The sequence below is a fragment of the Antrostomus carolinensis genome, unplaced genomic scaffold, assembly GCF_000700745.2.
Source record: "Antrostomus carolinensis isolate BGI_N321 unplaced genomic scaffold, ASM70074v2 scaffold6633, whole genome shotgun sequence".
Classification (NCBI taxonomy): Eukaryota; Metazoa; Chordata; class Aves; order Caprimulgiformes; family Caprimulgidae; genus Antrostomus; species Antrostomus carolinensis.
Window position 1 is genome coordinate 62,288 of NW_010305781.1, and position 6,941 is coordinate 69,228.

The window sequence follows — 6,941 nt, forward strand, 5'->3', positions numbered from 1 at the left end:
CAGTCTTGGGCCAGAGGGACTTGAAAGCTGCCTGGCATAAAAGGACCTGGGTTTGCTGGATCACAGCCAGATGAATATGAGCCAGCAGTGTGCCCAGGTGGCCAAGAAGGCCAATGGCATCCTGGCTTGTGTCAGAAACAGTGTGGCCAGTAGGACCAGAGAAGTCATCCTTACCGTGTACTCAGCTTTGGTGAGGCTGCATCTTGAATACTGTGTCCAGTTTCAGGCCCCTCACTACAAGGACATTGAGGCGCTGGAGTGTGTGCAAAGAAGGGCAACGAAGCTGGTGAAGGGCCTGGAGCACAAGTCTTATGAGGAGCAGCTGAGGGAACTGGGGTTGTTTAGTCTAGAGAAGAGGAGGCTGAGGGGTGACCTAACTGCTGTCTACAACTGCCTGATAGGAGGTTGTAGCAAGGTGGGTTTGTGTCTTTTCTCCCAGTGATAGATAGCGATGGCCTTAAGTTACGCCAAGGGAGGTACACATTGGATGTCAGGAAAAATTTTCTCACTGAAAGGGTTATCAGACAAGAGAACAGGCTGCCTAGGGAGGGGGTTGAGTCACCATCCCTGGAGGTATTTAAAAGACGGGCAGATGGGGTGCTTGGAGATATGGTTTAGTACTGGACAGGTACGGTTGGACTTGATGATCTCAGAGGTCTTTTCCAACCAGGAGATTCTATGATTAGGAACATGCTGCAGCAGTTACCCAGCTGTACAGAGCAAGAGGCTCTGCTATGGGTTAGGTTCTCTAGCTCTGCTTCCTCATATCAGTGGTATTTCACTAACTAATTACTTTAGTCTGTTGTCTTGTCTTTCAAAATCAGATGTTTTCACTATTTTAGACTTTTTTTAAACATCATCTGAAATGCTTACTAAAATCTAGCTATTCTGAGCAAGCAAGGTTTCAATACCCAAAACAAAAGGAATTAAAAACGGCTTAGTTTATGGCACGCGAGACAACACACACACAGTGCATTTTTGAAGACCTAACTACAAAATGTTCTCATGGTTTAAGGTCTCCGTGATCATCGCTTTATATTAAAGAACACCATAATTTTAAGTTGCAAGGCAAGCTACTGATGAACTTACAAAACTTAGCAACTGCAGTCAACACAGCAATAAAAGCAGCAGAGAGCAACCACATCTGTGAGGCAAAATCTTGCCGACAGCATCCCCAGGGTTCCCCCGAACTCCCTCCTCTGGGCACAACCCAGAACCATTCACATCTGCATGCCTCGGGACTCCACGTGCCATCACACTTTTGCACATCTGGGTGGAAAGCACTTCAGGAACAAGGAAACACTTTTCCAGCAGCTCCAGGCAGAACATTTTATACCAGTGTCGAGCACTACAAGGCTTATGATTCAGTGCACACTTGTGCACACACACAGCCACAGACAGAATCGCATGAAACGAACACTAAAACTATTACCAAACAACTCAAAGTCTCACCTTGAAGCCTAACAGCAGAAGTATTTTACATACTAGAAAAAGTCTATTCCTGAGCAGAGGTTAAACAAAACAAAAACCCCAAGCACAACTGTTTTCAATCAGTACAGGGTCCTGTGAGCAGGCAGAGCAGAAGCAGGGCAGCCATTCTTGGTCAGCGCAAGGGTCGGTCATGTCCTCTCTCTTGTACCCAACAACAGCCAGCTGCAGATGCCTACAGAAGCTCCAGCATGTGAATCACGCAGTACTTCTCCTCAAGTAGAAAGACTGGCAACGCCAGCACACCACCAGTTACAAAAAGTATTGATCTGAATTTTGCAGCTACTAGGACATGTGAGTCAGCACTGTTAATCAAAAGATTTCAATTATTAAGGAGTGTTGGCTAGAAAAATCTCTGCCAGGGAATAAAGGCTGCTGATGCATGCTAATATTTATAAGCATTGAAGTATAGCTAAAAGAAATCCCATCTCCTATGCTGAATCTTCTGTCTTTAATATACAAACGCTAATGAATCTTTCATCTGCATGAGACGGGGCAAAGGTGGACACTTTAATCTAATGTCAATCTTACTGAGAAGTTTAAGAACCACCATTCCTGAGAAACATCTGACAATATCCACACCAAGTAAATTATTATCACAAAAGCAGTGCCTACAGAATTAGGTCAGAGGTTGTTAAATACATTTGCTGATACTTCATTCTGTCTTTCCTTTGAAAGAAAAACCTAGCACCATCTTCACTAAACACATGCCTTTAGGAATGTGTAAAAAGCCTACAGGGTGGTGAAGGAGATGAAGCAAATTCTTTTCAAAATCTCCTTGCCTTTTTCTTCTTACCATTTGGAAAACGTCCGAGAACAGTGTTCATCCACCTAAAATTCTTCTAGCTGTGCTTCATATTTACTAGTTTATATAAAATTCATATAAAATCTTATCCAAGTCAATAAATACAGCTTGTGTCAATAAATTTGTATAGGACTGTGAGTGAAATTTTAATAAAGCTTACTACACTTGGAACACAAACATAAAAAGCCTGAAAACATGTTATTCCAGATTTAATAACTCAGCATAAGGATACCAACAAGCAGTACAGATTTTTATAAAAGTATGAGACCACTTATTCACTGAACTGCTTCACATTCTTTGTAGGTAATCAGTTCCTCAGCATCTGGATACAGAAACACACACACTCAGCAGGTCACTCTCTGAAATGCTGCACGTATAGCCTTGCCAAAATCACTATTAACAACTGAAATCTCATGGAAATCTGTAGAGTACACAGAATTGGGTTATGGGTACTTTATCTGCTTTTCAAATCTTACTGTAGAAGCAAGGGAGTTAGCACAACGTCCCAATTAAAATTACAAGTACAGAGCTGTCACACCATCCCATCCAAACAAGTAGATTGCAGGAAGCTTCCACGGGGCTTATCTGAACGTCTTCTGATGCAAGTTCCTGCCAAGAGCATTTCATTCTCCTGGACATTAGACATCAACTTCATAAAGCTCATCCTACAGATGGTTAATACTATACATTTCATATATTGTAAATATGTTTCTTTAAAGGCACCAGTCATTCCAAGGATGTCTGTTCATTTTCCTGCTCACCTCTTCTCTTCCAAGAACATTATCTAGGGACATAGCACAGAGAAGGTCCAGGATGTGAGAAGAGAACCCAGACCCTCTGACTCCATTATCCTGAACCCTGTTACCCACAAGCAACTGACATTACGAGAGGAGCTTTGTGGACGCAGGATACAACTATCCACAGTGGAATTTAGCCAGAACTGGCACTGAGCCAATCAAAATACACATCTGTTCCTAAAACTTTAATTTTCTGGAGGCTGAACTGAAAATAGTGTCTAACCCTTACTACTAGTGAGAGTGAATGGAGAGCTCCTCTTTAGCTTAAGTGGAAACACTGCGTTTTGCACAGGAGCTGCACCAGCACCCTTTGGGAATGAAAATACAGGGCGATCACATGAATGTTACAGGACAACACTATTTTTATCAAGGACAGATTTGAGGGAAAGGTAGTATATCCTTGTGTTTTTATCATTTTAGACCACTTCAGCAACCAAGCTGTTAATTATTTCAAGGAACACTTTGCACAAGCAGCATTTCCATTAGCATATTTTCATCTTGAAAGTACATTTATAAGCTTGAGTTCATTATTTAGAATGACATTTCTTATGAACTCAAATGTCTTTCAATATGTCTTTCCTCAAGCCTGCTTAAAAACATTTGACTGAATCTTCAAGTTTGTTATTCATACAGAGAATCCTTATCCTAACTTTTGACAAATTTTACTCTCTTAACAGTGTGCAATGGACTGAGAAATAAATTATTTAAAAAAAAAAAAAATCCCCATTGGTTTGGGTTGAACTAATTTTGTTTGTTGAAGTAAAAATTCAGTTTGAGTATTACTCATACAAAACAAATGTGTATTACAGAACACTTCATTTTTATACATCATGAAGTTATTAGATAGGATTTACCTTACTCTCTGAAGAGGGTAACATCAATCCTTTCTTGTGACTCACTCTTCAATAAATGAGCTAACTTACAAAGCCCAGCAACACAATTCCATTTTGTTCTTGTGTTAAAATATCATAATAAAAAGCTTCACTGTAAGTAACGCGGTTTCTGTAAACACCTTCCTGTCATCCATAAAAAAGTTCACCAATCTCACCTATGGCGCAAAATACCTTGAAACAGCTGAAAAAATTACAAGCTTTGAGTTTAGCAGCAAGGAGACCCGGGAGGGGGACTGGACTAGATGATCTTTCGAGGTCCCTTCCAATCCCTGACATTCTGTGTGTGATTCTGTGAGACAACATCTCCTGCAGACACATCACAACATTTTACAAATAGACAATCAAAATACCTTCTCAAATTTGGGGACTCTTTTAGCACCTAAGGAAAAACAATGGAAACAACTGCTAGGTATATCCTAAAGTCAAAGTACAATGAGGAAAATGGGCAGAAAGGCACATAATCTCCTTCAGAAATCTATAAAACCTGGCAGTTGTCAGAAGTCTCTTTTGATACTTCCTCTGTTAAACTCAAGCCAAGGCCACCCAAAATACGGAACTTTTAGGTTAAATCTTTCTTTTCTCATTCAATGGCCAAGTTTAAAGACTTTGTTCCATCCGAGTACACCGTATCGGTACGTGCGAATCCCAGAAAACAAAGCTATGTTAACTTGCTGTCCCCATCCAGAGGTCTCCAGGACTCCATCCAGACAGTACCACAGCACCCTGCTACTGCCACTATAACAGCTGCCATATTATTTCCACATTTCTTTGCAACTACAACAAGAAAATACTTCGGGAGTCTCACTCTCAGATGCTATGCCAGGATAACTTCACAATCTGTTCCATTTCTATGCTTTTTCACAGCTGAAAGCATACCAAGAGCAGCCAACAGTAAAAACCTCATAACAATTACTGTTATCTTCACATACTCAGGCAAAAACATTTCTCTACTTATTTTGGAAAGCAGACAGCCTTTTCTTCTCAGCAAGTGCACTTTTGCTTGTTGATGGGGTGCAAACCCCTCCAGCCACCATCGCAGTCCTGATGCACCCAGTTGCATGTCTCAGCCAAATTAGATGTAAATAAATTCTTCATCTCAGACCATAATGAAACAAGGCATCTCACTTCCCCTCTGCTTGGGGCCAAGGGACTCGGTTGCTGAGCCCCACAGGCCAGTGTTTACCTCACAGTACATCTCTGGGATCAAATTGGTTGTAGTTGACAACAGACCAAACAGAAAGGATACCTAAAGTTGACTTGAAAGATTATAGAAAAACAGTTAACATTTACATTTTCAGATTTCAGTGGCGGTTCACATCATTATGGTAGGAGGCCCGTGAGGAAATTCAGAATCTTTTGGCTTTAAAGCTTCTGCATAAACATTAATTTCTGCTGTTTGAGATCTACTACACAGGAATTTACCCCAATTAACAAGGTAGTCTAGGAAACTAAAAAGCAATAGGTGGAGATGGCACAAATGCAGTCACTCAAGCCACTGGGAGAGGCAATAACCAAAACTCTCCTCTTGGCCATCGTCACCTCATTTTGGCCAAGCTCTTTTGGCCACAAGCAGCAGCACCGCCGACTGCAAGCTGTTCTTCAGGTTTCCTCCCACAAACTCTTACAAACTCCCTTGTCCAAAGATCAAGAGATGCCCACTTCTCCTTCCTGCTCAGCCTGCGCCGAGGCCCTTCTGTAACACTCTAGGCAGCTCAAGGGACAACAGGCAGGACGGTACCCAAAAGCACCTGCCCGGCCACAGACTTGCCTCTCCGTGGGCTCACACACCTAGGTGAAGGTTCTTGGACCAGTCTGAAACGCCCCTCACTTGGAGACACGCAGAAAAAGAATTAAAGCAAATGTTGCTCAACTTTGCTCTAAAAAAAATATGGGATTGATTCAGCTTTCCCATGACTTTTGGGACAAACCTTTTAAAATGCAGGAGGGGTAACCGCCTTCACCAATTAGTGAAAGAAATAAGACTAGCCTTTAAAAATAAGCAGAGGTGGCCACCCTAAACTGAGCTGAAATTTGGATTTTCTGCTGCTGCGCTGAGCTCTGGATAAGTTGCATAACTGCCATTAGCTCCAGCTACCAACAGGATCTGCAGGCCACCCTGCCTAAAACCCTCTTGGCATGGCCATGGCTGGTTCCCAGGGAGGGCAGGCAGCCGGGGGCGAGGGCAGGGGGACAGGTGGGCTCCCGGAACCGGTGACTGATATGTAGCAGGGCTGGCCAAAAAAATATAGCAGCAAAGTCATTAGCTGCAGATGTCTGGATTTCACTGCAGAAAGCCTGGTACATGGATCAAAGCAGGATGCCTTGATGATGCAAAGCCTCTCCCACAGAAGACTCAGTTCACAGCAAGATTTTTCCCTCTGGATCTATTTGTTTTCAGCAGGCCTTGGTTCTAGTAAAGAAAAATAAGAATAAAGCTTTTCTTACACATTTATGTATAACATACAATTTATATCATTCACTTTCTATCACCAGATTTTTTAACTCTGGCCAGTGCAATAATGATGAGTGCTTAAACATTTGGTTCAGTAACACCTCTATGCTTGTTTGCATTCGCCTGTCCTCCCTAATCTCTAATTGCTTAAAAGACCTCTAAGACCCAAATATCACTATATGCAAAAATAAATAATAAATTATATTATTACTAATATAGCATAAATATGTAATAAGAATTGCAGCTTTTTTGTAAAATCTTCCATAGCACTACACTAAGAGATTTTTATTCAGCATTAACTTTTAGCAACACGGGTTTAAAGATTCAGCAAACTATTTAGCAAAAATACTCTTGCTTTTTTTTAATCCAAAACCACTTATAAAATCAAATTCTGTATGTTAAAACGGGAGATCAAGAGTCACAAAGAGTGCTGTAAATTATGTCTTTTCCAAAGTCCCAGAGGGAACAATTGATGAAGCTTGTTTTCCAAGTCTTGGTCAGAGAGA